This window comes from Dermacentor albipictus, unplaced genomic scaffold (genome assembly GCF_038994185.2).
Source record: "Dermacentor albipictus isolate Rhodes 1998 colony unplaced genomic scaffold, USDA_Dalb.pri_finalv2 scaffold_11, whole genome shotgun sequence".
Lineage (NCBI taxonomy): Eukaryota > Metazoa > Arthropoda > Arachnida > Ixodida > Ixodidae > Dermacentor > Dermacentor albipictus.
The window spans coordinates 4,779,508-4,797,211 of NW_027225565.1; the positions used below are offsets into that span (position 1 = coordinate 4,779,508).

Below are 17,704 nucleotides of genomic sequence, written 5' to 3' on the forward strand. Positions count from 1 at the left end.
CAATAGTTCAATTCGCATGGTTGCGGCACGCATTACTTTTTTTTAAAAATTCTAAACGACGAAAACTGTGCGCGCAAAATTTAGCACGGCGTTTGCGACGTTTGAATTTGGCGCCTTTACCCGCGCATCCCATTAGCTCCGGCCGGTGCACTGCGTTACTGCGCCAAAGAAAGTAGTTTATCGAAGAAGCGAAGCAAAAAACTTTCATACACTTGCAAATCGCAACAGTTGTTCAGTATTAACGTGAAATTACAGAATGTGTTATCAAATGGTATAATTCATGACAATATAGGCGTGTATTTGTATGAGTGTACACGTATAATTGCGCGTTTGAGCTGTTGCTGCTTGGCACATTTCGGCGAGTGCGTGCACGCTGTTTGCTTGAGAGCTTCCTACGTTTTCTGCGTTCTTTGTGTGCTTCGCTGTGACATCTTTGGAATATTCCTGCGTGTTGCTCGCTTTTTATGGGCTCGTTGCCTCGAAGATCGCCATGATCGCCTCCAACTCGGCGACATTAACGGTGAGTGAGTGTTTCGAATTTCCCTTGTTCGTGCATTGCGATCGACGCGGTGAACGGAAGCGCGGGAATTATTTCAGCGCTTGTGCGTGTCTTCCGCGCGCCTCTTTTCTAGTTTTCATTCCTAGTACTATCCTTCCGTTGCCAGAATTGGTTGTACAGCACTAGATTCGTGGTATATAACATGGATCTTTGTCCTGGTTTAACTTTGCACTCCGCTTGTGGTGACGTAAGGCAGCTATGTGGTGCCAGCTAAAACAGGGCATGTTGTACGCCATGATTTCTGATACGGTGTTCGAGCACCGATTGAGTTAGCCTTATTAATGAGCGCGAAACAATGCGACGTGAAACCATCTGATCTGTACTGGAATCGGAAGATATTTCGTTTGCGCCACGCTAGTACAAGGCGTATGAGTGAGCTGTAGCAACGGAGGGGGGGGGGGGGGATCAGCGAAAATGTATTCTGTTGCGCTGTTCCCTTCAGGATCAAGTGACTCCGCGGTGCTTCAACGCCACTCTGACACGCCGTGCGGCCGATGTTCGCGCTATCGGAAAACACAGAGGAGGCTGTCGCGCAATAATAATAAAGAATTTGAAGGGTGTACATGTGATTCTATGCGATACGTGAGATACAATAGAGGGGGATGCCACAGATTGCTGCGAAATCATCGAGTTATACGCCTTGCCAACCGCGTGTGTTTTGTTTTCCACCAGTTCGCGCGCATTCAGCTTTCTTTTTTCATCTTCGTTCGACGCCATCGAGTGCTTCGCCCAAACGGCTTCGCGTAGGCGCTGCTTAGCATTCACGGAAAGGCAGATTTCATGGCACTCCAGGTCCTACAACATTCAAAATAATGTAATTTCGTGAAATTGCAGCTTTTCGCACTTCAGTAAGTGATTGATTTAACAAAATTTTAAAATCAGTAAAGGAACGAGATGCCTGGCATATCTGCCTTGTCGTCCCACTGGGTTTCGAGGCGGCATGTATACGTTATCGGCAACATAAACATCAATAATTAGCATTGTTTCTTGTGACCATAGAAGTAGCTAGTTATGTCGAAAAGCTATTTTTGCTTTGAATCGGAGCACAAAAGAGTGAACAGATTGAAAGGGAAGTGCATAGTTGTGAACTAAATGACAACGCTTTGCCACAAGCTTGGAATAATGCATTGTCGAAAGAGCAGTTCTGTGAAATTCTTTCTTTGAGAGTAAGCAAAACTTCAGTAGCATCAGGTAGACGGGGAGTAAAAGAAGGCAACACTGTGGTTTTATATGAAGAAGCTGCCTTTAATATGTGGCCATAACAGTTCAGTAGATGCATGGAAATAATTTTTAAAATAATAGAGGGATGTGAAATAAATTATTTGACAAGCTCACACTGCCATTGGCAAGAGTGGCCACACTTTAGTGTATTCAATGACTAGTTATTTGTATCCGTCCATTTATGTCAGCCTAATGGTCCATGTAGCTCTTTTGATTGTTGCTTTTGCTGCATCGTGGCTTCACATTTTAATACTGACATCTTTTTTCAGATTCAAAATGAGCTGAGAGACACCCAAGCTGGAATGCTAAAGGTGAATTCTTTGGCCATCCATTCTGTAGCGTCACCATGATCAAATACAGTGATGCAGTGAAAATGTATTGCAGGAAGCAGAAAAAACAACATTGCTGATGCAACTGCAAGGCATTTGCTCCAGTGATCAATTGGTGCAGAGTGCCTTCATTAGGAGACAGTGCCTTTAAGCACTCAGCTGAAAGACTGCAACTGCACCGGGACTGGGAGTGAATTTCAATGTCACTTGTGAACATATTAAAGATAGAATGTGCCTTCTTCAGGGTATATGCCGGATATGAGAGGGGCGTTCAAAAACTTAGTGTGGACATTAGTGGTCTACGTGAGTGCACATCTTTCTAGTTTTACCAGAACGAAGGTATGACCTATGTCATGCACCAGTGCACTGCTAGAGGTATCAAACCAGAACAGCAGCACCCTTTGAGAAAGTTGGGTGAAGAACGAGCAGTGATCAGGGCTTTCTGCATTTCAAGGGCCAAATTCCAAAACGATTGATGCCGAGCTGGACGGTGTGAAGTGCCGGTCACCACATACTTTAGCCAGCATAGCATGAATCTCCTTGGCATTATGCCTCGTTAGGATACAGAAATTGCATCACTGCTCATAAAAAAAATTGGAAATTGGGAGGTTGAGGGGAAGTGGCAGGGCTCCCCTCTGAAGCAGCCAGTGCATGCCCATTGCTATACTGATAATCCTACCTTAATGAGAACCAGTGATGCATGTTAACCTATTACGCAGCTAAGTGCATTCCTTGTTTTGTATTAAGGGGACACTAATGACACCCTAAATGAATTTAAAATAAAGCATCATTTTAAATATCTATTTCTGTAAATTTCTTGGTAATTGCTTGATTATTAGAGAAAATAAAGCTCAACGTTCAATTTTCTGAGTACCGCCCCAAAATCTTTGTGCTGACATCTCATTGTCACATCGTGGATTTCAAGTATTTTTACAAACTTGGGTTGTATTGTTTCAGTAAAAGTTCCTGACGGTTTTTATTTTAAGTTTTTGGAATACGATGAAGAACATATGTGTAAAAAAAATTGCTGCACCTGAACAGACATCATCAAAATCCATGACGTCATAGCAAGCAGGTGTGGTAACTTCAAGGCAGCTCTGCCACCAATCTTTCCTCTAGCTGCTTTTACAATTTACTCAGCCTCTTGTCACGGTACGAGTGAATCTCTTGAATTGTAGAAAGGTCATTTACAGATACATCTAAAATAATTTTTCTCTTTAGTGCTTTCTTGCCATAGTTGCTTAGGGGTGTTGGCACAGCGCCGCTAAGCACGAGGTCACAGGATCAAACAACCGCATTTTTATGGAGGTGAAATCCAAAACTGCCAATGTACCTTGCAGCCTGATTTGGTAAAAATTAATCCAGAGTTCCCCACTATGGCGTGCCTAAAGCCTGTTTCACATGCAAGCGAAAATGCTTGCAAATCCTGCCGCCGCACCGCAGAAATCGGTTTCAAGCGGTGGCGGGAGCGGCAAGGTTCGGGCAAGTTGGAATTTCATCGCAGCGGCAGAGCGGCAGCACTGCTTCCGAATGGCCCACTTCCACACTTGACCATCGGAGGATTAGTTCTGGAAAGCCTGCGCATAGGACGATGTTTATTTAGTTGCTACGCGTGGTACAGGCAACATGCCAAGAGAGCTTTTCAACGAATTGTTAAATTGCTAAGCGCAGGATATGTATTTATAAAATAAAAATTTGAGATGCAGGGACAAAGCAATGCTTATGTTGGTAGTCGCAAACTACCGAAACTGGCTGAAAGTCCTGTGTTTTATGCCAGCAACATTGCTATTCGCAGCAGCGGAAAATGCGCCGCGGCAATGCATGTGAAACGAAACTTCGCGAAAAGCTTCGCAGCGCTGCGCCGCTGTTCGCTCCATTCGCTGAATCGCTTGCATGTGAAACAAGCTTAAACATCAGATTGTCGTTTTGGCACTTAAAACGCCGAAATTTAATTAATTTAATTTTACTTTAGTGCTCCTTTAAGCGGTAGAATTCATGATCTCTGCAAAAACTCATGCTCAAAGTATTTTCCGTAAAGATTAAATAAACAGTAGATATAAGTGTCTATTTATATTTTGAATTCTGTGATACGTGATGACTATTAGTGGTACAACGAGACAGAATTGTAATACAATGTGTGACGGCACAATGATGCACATCGAGGAAATGACCGAGTCTCCCCAGAGGTCTCTGACATGGACATCAACTGACTGTCCACAAACTTCTGAGTTCACTCCGTGATCTTGTGCAGCCTGTGCGTTGCGAGTAGCTTAATTTTATTGAGATTTAATTTACTGTCCTTGCGGCTTATGTACATTTCATACAGTGGAGTGGAATCTCGCATTACTTCTGGAGCACAGCAAGCGAACGTGATGTGTAGTGGTAATCTTAGTAATGATCGACAATCATGTCCCACTTCGAGCTCCTAATGCTGCTTGCCAACACAAGCAGCAGCATATGCTCAAGATAGCGTGAAAGAGATCATTGAAAAGTGGCATATGCCCAGGGTCGCATACCCAGTCACCTAAGCTGTTCCAACGGTTGATATTGAACTCTTCCCTAAACATAGCAGCCCAATCTCCCCATTAGACCATGGGCTACATATTCACACAAATGGATGGGACAATCGAGACAAACACCTGAAAATATGAAGTATCCCAAGAATGGTAATCACAATAAATAGTACTAGATGTGCATTAACGCAAGCTCTTGGGCCAGTTGGTGCATGATGAACTTGAAAAGGGGGGGTACCAGCAAAACAAAGGACGCGCACACATGGAAAAGGCGTTAGACAGGGACGAACGCTGGTCCGTCCCCATGTTCGTCCATGTCTAATGCCGTTTCCTTGTGTGCGTGTCATTTGTGTTTCGCTGGTACTCCCCTTTTTCAAGTACTAGATGTTTGGATACTTTGGTTTATTATTCTTGTTTGTGCTGGATTGTTTTTTTTTTTGAAACATGTGGCATCCAGACAGCATCAGAAGCTTGTAAGAAGTCAAGTTTAGCGTTCTAGATTTGCAACAAGTACTTTTGTAATTTATTTGCAGTATGGCTGTTGTGTGAATGTACTTGAAAGGCTTAAAACTGTTTTGCTAACATTTACTGAAACATGCAGGTTCACATAGGCTGTAAGAGTGCACATTCAGAAGGTTATCCTGGCCCAGCTTACTATGGCCTGCCATGGTGGACCAGGAAAGTTTGCAAGGGCCTTGCTTCACCATGTGTTCACAGAGGAGGAGCTCATGGGCCATTTGGGCTTTGGAAATAACACCAAGGGGCAACAGAGGCTCTTGACCCCATCAGGGTCAGTGCTGTTATAGGCAAGTACCATATATCCTTTCCGGTTGCATTTTTACATTCACATTTTTTTTCTAAAATTACGAACTTGCCATTGGCATAACAAACGACTTTCATGTCGCCCGTGTGTGCAGTTGTGTGCTACAATAGCCTACCATTTGGAATGACTGTTCATATGATCTTAAGTGCCTAATGCCGCCATACTCAAATGCTTCTAAAATTTAAAAGCTGCCTTCACTGCCGAAAGTTTTTAGCATCTCCACCAAATAAAATGAGCTGCATTTGTGCATTAGCAGTGCTACTTGGCTGTCATTGCAAGGAATAGTTGTCTGTGAAGCACGATCCAAATCTTTTGGCATGGAGGACATGGTTAATTAGCCTGAAAGTGTTATTCTAATACACGAATTGTGGAGAAGCTATGCTCAAGTGTGGTTACTGCTCAGCTCGAGCAGGAGCACGTTCACCAAATTGCAGAAATCAAAACAGCTCTCCATGTTCTGAGATGTGAAACAGTAGTTTCACCAATTTTAACAGACCACATCAAATCAAAGTTGCTCCTATCTTGAAGGAGGTCCATGTGATCCGACACAGAAACCTTTCAGCAGAGGGAACATGAGTGGTGTGGCAATTTTCTTCTGGTAGTTTCAATCAAAGAAACAACAGGGACAGAGTTGCCAGCTTCACTGTCAACAGTACTATGTTTAGTGGATGCTTACTTATTCTAAGCACCTAACCTATGACTCGTATTTATTAACATGCACTTTATCACTTTGTATTCTAAGATATGAAAAAAATATTATGTGGCTTTTCCCCATATACTTCAATAAATGGAGAATAGGCTCTTGGGGCCTAATGTATAAAGCTTCTTACAGACCATCGGACATGTCCACTACTCCCATTCTGAAATTATTAGAATTGTTTCCTGCTTCCTTACTTCACATACCTGTTAACAGGGTTATAACAGGGTTTGGGCTTAAATTTATCAAAAAGATGAATGGGCTTTTCTGTCGCTCTTGTTTAGCCCGTTGAGGATCACATTTTGGGGAGAAATATGCCTCTAATTTAGGAGTTATATATCTTTTGTGGTGTGCACATACTCAAAACTTTCGAATTGAATAGTGTCCTATTCAATTTAGTCTTTGAATGGTCACTATTTGTAAATGTGAGTATTATTCTAATATTTTGAAACACCAATAAAACATGAAATTTGAGCCAAAGTACGGTAAATTTTCACCTCCAATAACATATTATAGACATAAAACGTAAGAACTTGTAAGAATAGCAGACCAGGCTACGTTACTAAAGTAGCTGTACTTTAGAGGCTGTACAGCAATCATTTATGCTTACTGAAGAGTCCTGTGCATGTGAAGAAACTTTTTGCTGCTCCATTTGTGCTTTTAATAAACAGCTCTTCATAACATGACAATGACAGAAACTTGCTAACTTTAAGAATACTAGTATGTGAACCTCATCTTACATTAATTGTGATATCAGCTGTTCATTATTCAGAAGCTATCCAATATTTGATTTGCTTCTGGCATTATTCGGTTCAGTCTCAAAAATCACTTTTCGCGCATCCTTAATATTTTTATTGCAGATTTAAGTTCTTCAGGGCGACTTTCCGAGAAAATAAACTGGTAAATAATGTTTTTAAATAACAATAAAGTGGCAATACCATTTCAGTATTTGCAGTTTTACTTGTTTTATTTTTTATGCAGGATAAAGCAGCATAGTTTATTGTGTAATGAAACTTACAAAAACTTGTGGCAACACTCCCAAATTAGTGCAATGACAGACACCAAGGAGCTAAGTGAAAAATCAGTTTGGGAGAAACCCAAGGAGCGACAGCACTATAAGAATACTTTCTAGAAGTCTCAGAAGGTTGCAGCACCTCCAGTGGGATGCTAGGCAACACTTTGTTCTGAAAAGGCATATTTTTTCAGAACGTTCCGTCACGGCCACCGATGTATGGCAGTGAACTCTAAAAGGGTTAAAGAAGTCAGTCCTATGGCATATGGCTCTTAAAAGACAGCATTTCTTCGTATCTGTCACATTCTGCATGTGTCATGCTAAGCAGCTTGGTGCACAACTACACGGAATCCTCATTATAACAGTAATTCAGTCGTTGAGGCAGAAACCATACTTCGCTGTAAGCAGTGTCTTCTTTAATGTAGAAAGTCCTAAGTCATTGTAAGGTGAAAAGTACGTTCCGATTGCTTGTGAACTCAGGAAACCTAACATCAAATGAAGCTACACTCAGTTCTAGTGACATGACACTATTGTATTTGGAGCATGGAAAAGCAGTGAAGTGCTGCACATTTTAATTATGAAGTTACAAGAAACAATTTTAGTTGTCAGTTCAGGTTTATTTATGAACGACATGAATTTTTTTCACCATTTTGTTTCTCAGCAAGCAAAGTTCACATCTTTGACATTGAAGATATTCATAAAGTTATATTGCTACAGTGTTTTGTTCCTCTTTGCCCTTTCCTGCATTTGACACTTAGTGGAGTCCTGTGCCACACTAAATAAATTTTAATGGTCATGCTGTAAAGCTGTACCCGTGGAAAATTGGAATAAAGCAACACAAATACATAAATCAATTTCATTATAACGAGGGCATATTGCATGCCATTCTTTTGCATGTGGAAGTTGCTTTTTAAAACTTGTTCTGGCTTGTTTTTGCAGGCTTCACGTGTCGCAAATTTCCTGGTACCAACATGCCCTATGTAAAGAACTCTGGCCTCGCTTCTCGCATGGGACCCTGCCCCTTCACCTCTGAAGAGCCCAAGTTGGACAGCTCAAACCAAAACACAAGTGTTGTGCTCTTGTAACTCTCGACATTCTTATGTTTTATGTTAGTCTCCTGAAGGACCCAATTTGGATTTCTCAAATGAGCATACAAATGTTGTGCCTTTCTATGGCTTGACATTTTTACGTTAATATTATTTATGTTAACTATGCTAGTCTCTTGAGAAGCCCACATTGGATTGCTCAATCCAGAATACAAGTGCTGTGCTTTGTTATAGTTCACTACATTTTTATGTTAGTTTTCGATATGGTTCCAGAAAGGATAGTGTTTCCTTATTAATATATTTTTTAAGTATCTTAAGTCATTTCATGCCAAACCACCCAACAATTTTTTCAAGAACTGTTCCATTATGGCAAACCATTTCAAGTTTGCTTGATTTTGAGTAGGTACAGCGAGAAAATGTTCGAGAAAATTTGCTTTCATACATACTCTTAAGTCATTCCAGGGCAACCAACCAGCGTTTTTTTGGCCATCACAGATATAGTTGATGCTCCGAACTCTTGCTCCCCATTTATTTTCCTTCACAAAAATTTTTTTGAATTTTGGCAAAAATTTATTGTTCTTGCCCAGCTAAGCTAGAAGCCACTGATACACGTTTCTTCTGAAAGGGAAATTGTATGATCCAGATATTCAGATGGTGTTCATGTCAAGAGACTGAAGTGGTGACTGCCAAAATTTGCAAAGTTTGAATTTTCTTCTAACGTAGGGAAATACAGAAGGCACAAAACGAATATAAAATCAGACTGGTTGACTTGGTATAGCTGCAAAATATTTCAAGCCTTGGAGGTTCAGTTGATCAGCTAAAAAAACTAAAGTTGAAATTTTTTGCAAGCTTCGTGTTGAAGGTAAAAAATTAGCTTTGGTGGTTGGCACAAAAATGTGTCACCCATCACTACACAGCCGTACATGTCTGCTATGCATGTGACAAGTAACAAGAAGTTATTATTCTTTAAGTGCGATAAATTATTTTTTATAATGTTCATTTGTGGATCACACATACAGCACGAATATATGAAGCCATGTCATCTAGCAAGGAAAGGTTGTTAATATATTAGCCACAGGAACTACTCAACAAACTGACTGCCTTTTTTATCATTACGAAAGCAGGTGACATCAAGCGCTGCTGCTGCAGTCTCAACTCGTATTTTTTTAACTTGAACGCAAAAAGTTGTCGCCAATGGTGTCTGACCACATCAGACTGAACATGGCACATATGACTTTCATAGATGAGCATGTTCCAGCTCTGAAACAGTGGTAGCAAACAACACCACAAGAATTTGTTCATACTCATGTAGGTTTTCAGTCTGAATTATGAAGGTGTTTTCTACTTGCATCATCATTGGGCTTCAGGGAGCAGGGCACAAAGTGTCCTGCTCCCTCTATGTTTCATTGCAATGCGACATGCCATTTAAGATGCTTTGTATGAACAATATCAGTGCTCTTTCTGGATTTACTGTCTACATAATAGCTGATATTTCTTTTTCTAAACTGCATGGAACATATCTTTTAGCACTGCAGGATTCCCTCACATATTTATTACGTACGAGGTCTGTTAGAAAAGTATTCGACCTTTTTTTTGCGAACACCTGATGAATATGAAACAAGCACGTTTTCATCAGCCGCCCTGAACCTTTGTGCGCATGCACGAATTTTTTCCCACCTGCCAATATCGTGAATTGCTGAGACGCATCGTTTGAATGAGGTAGTACAGTGTTCTCATCGATTTTTTATTGCACGGAAAATGGCAGAGCGACTGGAGCAGTGCTACTGCATCACATTTTGCCAGAAACTGGGCGACAGCCAAGTGGAAACCATCCGGAAGATTCAGACTGCTTTCGGTGACTATGCTATGAGCAGCACAGAGATTAAGGAGTGGTACAACCAGTATAAAGACGGCCACACATCGGTGGAGAGCGAGCCACGCTCCAGTCGGCCATCAACATGCCGAAATGACCAGGTCATTGCCGAAGTGAACCCCGTGGTGATGCGGGACCGTAGTGTAACTATCCAAGAAATTGCGGAAGAGGTGGGCATCAGCACATTTTATCCACATTCCATTATCACCGAAGATTTGGCCATGGAGAGAGTTGCGCCGAAATTCGTTCCCAAGCTGCTCATGGTGGAGCAAAAGCAACTTCGTGTTGAAGTCTCACAGACATGCTGGATTCCACAAACAGTGACCCCAACTTCATGAACACCATAATCACTTGTGACAAGTCTTGGGTGTATGTTTACGACCCGGAAACCAAATCCCAGTCGTTACAGTGGAAGCATTCCACACCATAATCACTTGTGACAAGTCTTGGGTGTATGCTTACGACCCGGAAACCAAATCCCAGTCGTTACAGTGGAAGCATTCCACGTCGCCAACCAAAGACCGCTAAGTGTGCAGCAACGTCAAAGTGTTGCTGACTGCTTTCTTTGACTCCCGCAGTGTGGTACACCACGGATACACACCACAGGGTCAAACAATCACTAAAGACTACTACAGGGATGTCCTCCATGGCCTATGTGATGCTGTATGGAGCAAGATACCGAAGTTGTCAACAGGAAATTGGCACATCCATCACGACAATGCTTTTCTTGCACTTGATTCAGACTTTTTTGGCGAAAAACCAGACTCCTGTAGTTCGACAGGCTCCTTGCTCTCCTGATATGGCGGCCTGCAACTTCTGGCTGTTTCCCAAAATCAAGGGGTCATTGAAACAAGCGTGATTTCAGACAAGAGAAGACATTATGGCTGCAACGACAGCTGAGCTAAAGTCTATTTGGAAAGAGGCCTTCTCGGAATGCTTCTAACAATGGCAGCACCGCTGGGAGCAGTGGCTGGATTCCCAAGGAGACTACTTTGAGGGTGATTAAGTTTCCAACGCTTCAGTTATGCCAGTTTTTTTTCTTCAGCCAAAGGTTGGATACTCTTCTAACAGACCTCGTATTGATATTTTATGTGCAATGGCTGTATGGTTTACCTGGCCCACACCAAACACAAGCCTCGTTGCATTAGAGCATGTGTCCCTTGGCAATAAAATGCAGACCCTAACACCGCTTCTTTGTCATCTGTGTTGCATACGAAGCCGGCTTTGTTGTTTGCATTCCTGGCCAGCAAGCTGTGCGCACCTCAGAGAAAAGTCGGTGCTGACAAAATTTCAAAAAAGAATTTCTCGCATTTAAAAATGCCTTTTTTAACTTCACACATGCATAGCAGACATGTAGAGCTATCCAATAATGTATGGCATTTTTTCGCCAACTACGAAGGCTGTTTTTTCCTTGAACATGAAGCTTCTTGCAAAAGATTAGAATTTTTTTTTTTACAGGCGATCAGCTGAACCTTCAGAGCTTCATATATTTTTCTGCTATACTATGTCACCTGGGCTACCATTCTGTATTTAATTTCTGTCCTGTGAATTTTTTCTGACGAAAAAAAAACTAACGGATTGCAATTTGACTCATTTTTGCCGGTGCCAAAAGCAATTGAAGTATTCAAATATTTGAAAAATTGGCTATTTTGGCAGTTTCATCACTTCACCGTATTTCCACGCACACCATTTGAAGGCCTCGATCAATACAATGTGCATTTGGAAAAAAAAGTATTTGAAGCATTTGAAAAAAAAAATGAAAAGCTAGAGGACATTTGATGTCCTCTAGCTCAGCTGAACAGGAAAACTAAACTGTCACCTAAAATGCTACAAAATATCTGGCAAAAATAAATAAAACGTAACGAGCTAAAGGGTAACGAGCTTCGAACTCTAGTAAACATATGGCAATGTTTCAGATATATGTGTGGTGTCAAAAAAATGCTTGTCAATTCGGCATGGAATCGCGTACCTGCAAGTGCATCTGTGCCATTTTTAGAGTTCAGTAAAAACGGCATTTCGCATAACTTTGTAAAAATGGTTTATTGCTATCTAAAATACATGAGTAAAATTAATAGGTATAAGTCGGCTTAAATTTAATATGCAACGAAACATCTCCAGTAATGGCGATGATGTGCCTTTCATGTTTACTTAAAACCATATCTTCTGAATTCTTTCGTTATTTTTTGTGGCAGCGAATAAAATTGAAATGGAACTCGCACAAGGAGCAACTTTGCTGTATTCCAGCACATCTCTAATAGCTGTCTTTGTTTCATATGAAAATCTGAAGCAGTTAATATGAATAAGTCGCTTGATATGGAATTACCTGTGCAGGAACGTTATCATGGCAGAAAACACAACTGGATCATGCAACAGCAATGCAGCATAATAAACTGCTCCCATAAGCATCACTTATTGTGATTGCCATGTTTCAAAAGTATGTAAGGTTTACTGAAATTGGCGCACACCATTCAACCAACATATAAGGATTGTACAGTGATCCTTTTTCAGTTTTACAGTTATTTAAGTTGTCTGCCAGGTAGCATAATTCTTGTTCTTGAGCTGGATTATTCAGAGGTGGACATTACTAGCACAAGAAATGAAAACATTAAACTGATTGTCATAAATTTATTAATTCACTTATAACATCACAGCACATATTTCAGTTTGCAAATTGTAGCCAGTGAGTTTTCAAGACATTCACTTGAAATTAATTTCCAAGATGACACCAGTTTCGAAATTTTTCCATAAATGTGAGAGAAATACATAGGCATTCCGGTTACTTTTGTGCTTCGATGCATAGCAGTGCGTTTTGTTAAAAAAAGTAAGTGCTACAGCAGTGCATCTCTACAGCCAGTTTGATGGCATGTGTCTCGTTGCTAGTGTCATTCTGGAAATTCATTCTAAGTGCATACACCTTGTAAAATTACCGGCTACAATTCGTAAAAACTTTATTAGGAACTGAGTTTTTGTTAATCAGCTGACTATGGTGTCTTGTTTCTCATGCAAGTAATGTTTGGCACTCTGTATCTAGAATTATGTTAGCTGCAACAGTCAGTCTTCAATAAGTTCCATGAAACTTAAAGATAACCACCCTGCATATCAGGTCTCAGTTGAGTGCTGTGGGCACAAGCAAATTGTGCCATGGTTATAGTACCACTGGCTACCTAATAGAGAAAGCAAGTACCTTTTTTGAGTGTTCTTGTTTAGTCATGTCAGTCTGCTTGTACATTTTTTTATTTAGGCATTTATTTTTTAGAATTTATTTCTTTTGGTAAATGTGTTTTACTTGAGAGCCACACTGACTACATCTTCAGTATTCAATTTTGTTATGGTGTCAAGCTGCAGGAAGTTTGTACTGTGCGATAGTTTTTAAGAAGTTTCTGATCTCAAACTACAAATGGTTGTACATTTACACAGATGTGTGGTTACAAATAAACAGTTCACCTAGAAAAATGGTTTTTGTCTGCATCAGTTCAACACTCTTGATTTTTCAGAGGACCATTCACTCTGACAATTAAAAAAAGTGGCATAACAGTACTGCTAGCAGTTTTACAATATGGTTTATTACAGGCAATCTAGGAGCATGCTTTTGAGCCCAGGGTGACAGAGGCCTGCGGTACAAAATGCCTGTATTTAAATTTTATCCCTATCCTCTCATAGCAGACATACCACCGTGACATCAAAGGTAATTATATGCAACATAGCTCAGCAGTATTTTAAGGTAAGTGCAGGTTTAAACTGCTAAATACCCAGTGGGGCATAAAGGGCTTTCAACGTAATTTGTGTTGATGTTCAACAGATCTGCAACAATTCTTCCATGGGGTTTCAATATTGACGAACTACACATTTCAACAATACCTCCATAGGCTTTCAATTGAGAAGACTCAACACATCTGCAACAATGCTTCAATGGGCTGTCAACATTGACAAACAACACATTTCAACAATACCTCAATGGGCTTTTAATTTTGAGCTTCAACAATGCTTCAATGGCCTTTCAACATTGACAAACAACAAATTTCAACAATACCTCAATGGGCTTTCAATTTTGAACTTCAACAATGCTTCAATGGGCTTTCAACATTGACAAAGAACACATTTCAACAATACCCCAATGGGCTTTCAACATTGACAAACAACACATCTTCAACACTGTTTCAATGGGCTTTCAAGAGTGAAATACACCATCGTTTCAACGATATGCCAATGATCTTTCAAATTGAGAGGCCACAATGATGTTTCGACAAAATGTCGCGGGCCAATTATCAACACTTGTCAACAATTTCCTCAATGATGTTTCAACAATTCCCCAATGATCTTTCAAGGTCATTTGTTGACGTTGACCAATGATATTTCAATAACCTTTCAACAATTTTTTTTGTAAGGGTTGGAAAGATTCGGCTGTTATTTTTTGGATGTAATTTATTGCTGCTTCTCCTTCCAGTCTGTTTTCATCTTCGTCTAGGATATGTTGTTGTATTGTTGTTGACTTCCTGCCTAATAATTTTATGTGATTCCAAAATATTCTAGGTGCGGCCTTCTTTTTCTCACGTATTTCTGACAACCAACTTTCACTTTCACCTTTTAATTTTGCTTGCACCAGTATTTGAACCATATACTTTTTCTCCCGGTATGTTTCCCATTTACTGGTTACTTCATCCTGTGGCAACTGCGCCTTCTTTGCCTGCCTGTGCTCTCGAGATGCTTTCTGTCGTTCGGCGATCGCTTCTCGGAATCTCCTTGTTCCACCAGCTTTTCGGTTTCTTTTTTCCTTTCCAATGAACATGTTGTTTCTCTTTCCGTATTTCTGTCGTTACTACACTTAGAAGCTCACCATATTCCCACTCCTTACTTGGCGACTTGCCAATTTCTTCCTCCACTCTAGTGACTATGTTTGCTATTTGTTCAGCGTTCAAATTTGGACTGGCCATTTTGCTTTCGTTGCTCTCTTTCCCAACTACATATCCCATTTTCAAAATGATGCGTTTATGGTCACTCCCTATGCTGCTAAACCCTTCCTCATCGATGACCATTTCTCTCAACTTATCATGAATTCCTTCTGTCATCAGACAGTAATCAATGGTCGATTGCCGGTTTCCCACTTCCCACGTGATCTGTCCTTCACACTTAGGCCCTGTATTCACGGTCACGAGGTTATGTTGCTCGCAAAGGTCTAGCATTGACTTCCCGTTATTGTCGGTATAGCCATCTAAATCCTGTATGTGGGCATTCATGTCACCTAATAGGACTATCTCAGCACCATTCCCGAAACCCCTAATATCAGCGCTTATGCATTCCACTAACTCTTTATTCTTCTCTGTGCAATTTATTCCGGTCCACAAATACGTAACTCCAAGCCAAGTTTCTTTCCCACTCATTGTACCTGATAACCAAAGATGCTCTTGACATTGTGAATTTACTCTTTTCCATTTGGCTCCCTGATGGATGAGCATTCCGACTCCCCCTCCCTTTCTTTCCGACTTAGTTCTGTTGCACCCTTCCCATACATAATTCTCAATAACTGGCGGCTCTTCTGAGTCTCTTAGGTGCGTTTCTGTAACCGCATACACCCCTATTTGTTCTCTATGTAACTGCTCCTCAATCTCTGCCCACTTTTCCTTTCTTCTGCCGCCCTGCATGTTTATGTAGCCTAGTGCATGGCGAGCTCTTGTTCTTGCTTTCCTCCTTTTTCTCTTATCGACGGCGATGCTCTTCTGATGTTCCCCTAGGGGACCTTCTTTATTACTACCTACTCTGACCTCCTGAGCGCCCGCGGGCCCCCTAAAAAAGCAACAGCGCGACCCCCAAGTCGCCAGCCCACTTCTCGTGCTAGCCTGTAATTGAAGTGGATCCCATCTCGTTGAAAACCACCACAACTTCTCACTTCCCTGTTTACTTCGACAACCTCGAAGCCTTTCTCTCGGCTCATTTTCCATATTGCCTCATTGGCAGCCATTACGGCTCTTTGTACGTGACTGTCACGCACAGGCACCTCCGGCACCGTGCACACCACGATCTGCACCTGAGGGGATAGCTCACGCAAGTCGTCCACCCCCTTCGCCAAGCGCTGGGCTAGTCCTGGCCCTTTCCTGTTAAGGACGTCGTTTAGCCCACCTGCTACTACAAGGTTGCGCACGTGGGCATTTTCCGTGAGCTTTTCTTTTGCTCGCTCCATGACAGAACCCAGTGTCTGCCCTGGAAATGTCCCTACCGCCACTCTTTTGTCGCCTTTCACCTTCTCCACAATTGCTTTTGAGCACCCAGCCATGTTTGAGTCGCCAGCGATAATCACCCTTTCAATCTCTCCTACCTCTCCCTGCTTCCCGGCTTCCTGTGGCTGCAGCGTCGCCTCACTCGAGGCGTGTTGCGCTGCTTACCCTGCAATGCAGTTTGCCTGTACATGTCGCGCCACCTGGCAGCGGCGGTGAGCACCCGCGGGTAGGCCCTCACCGTCATTTCACCATTGCCCGTGGTGCGCTCAGGCCCGCCTGCAAGCTTGCTTTTCCAATTTTCCTATGGATTCCCCGCGGCCTCTTCGCAGCTCCCTTGGGAGAAGCATGAACAAAAAGAACAAGCGCAGATACTGCTGTGTTAAGGACTGTCACAACCGCGAAGGGGATGTCGGCATCAAATTGTACCGCTTCCCTTTAAAACCGGGGGAAGCAACCCGGTGGCTGAAGTGGATCATCGTAGTTCGTGTCGGTCTTGCGAATTTCTGTTAAACGAACGAAGACGTAAGTGCAACAACAAGAAAAAGAAATGAAAAAGAGCCAGCAGCGGCATCTATAAAAACACGCAATAAAGCGTCAACTGCATAAAAACGCGAGAATTGATTCCGGCTGTTGTAGATCAGTTTTGATAGTTGTTTTGCTCGTCTTGCTTCAAAACAAACGCACAGTGGCTGTTAGGTGTCAAATATAGCTTCGTAAGCGCTCGGTGCTGGAGCTTTGTATGCGCTGTGCTTCTTCCTGCGCCAAGATCAAGACGCGAATGCTGGAACCGAGCTCATTCATGCCGATGTTTACTCGCGCTTAGAACAACTGAACTAAGGTTGGAGTACACTGCAGAACACGTCGAATATTCGAAAATTAGCATTTCCCTCGCACACACAAGCGCATATTTGTTAAGTCTTCACGTTGTTTAGTCTCAGCTGATTGCTCTCTATGATGCTTCAGCGGTAATGCCTGTCTCTCACATTCGAGCCCGAACAACAACACCAGAATATGCTGGAGGCACTTTGTCAACGGAGAAAAAAGCACTTACCGACCTCTACAATGTGAGGTGCAATGCACGCTCCAAGTAAGGAAGCGACAAATTACAGTTAAATGACGTCCACGGCCGTATCTGCTCACTTAAGTGGCATAAAATAATGATTTGTTAACGCACTTTGAGATCGACGTCGTAAGCATGCTTACTTTGTTCTGATAAATACTTCGCGACCTGCGGACGGTTGCTAAGTGGCTACGGTGTTGGGCTGCTGAGCGCGAGGTCGAGGGAGTAAATCCCGGCCACGGCGGCCGAATTTCGATGGGAAAACACCCGTGTAATTAGATTTAGGTCCACGTTAAAGAACCCCAGGTGGTTCAAGTTATTCCGGAGTCTCCCGCCCCGGCGTGCCTCCTAATCAGATC

At 41.9% G+C, this 17,704-nt stretch overlaps 1 long non-coding RNA gene across 1 annotated transcript; it reads left to right on the top strand.

Moving 5' to 3' along the window:
- The first annotated feature begins 368 nt into the window (after nt 1-368).
- LOC139051407 (uncharacterized) lies at nt 369-13,231 on the top strand. The gene is made up of 4 exons (XR_011509381.1): nt 369-520; nt 2,050-2,091; nt 5,224-5,428; nt 8,094-13,231. It is a non-coding gene; the product is annotated as an uncharacterized lncRNA (long non-coding RNA).
- Nucleotides 13,232-17,704: the final 4,473 nt, after the last annotated feature.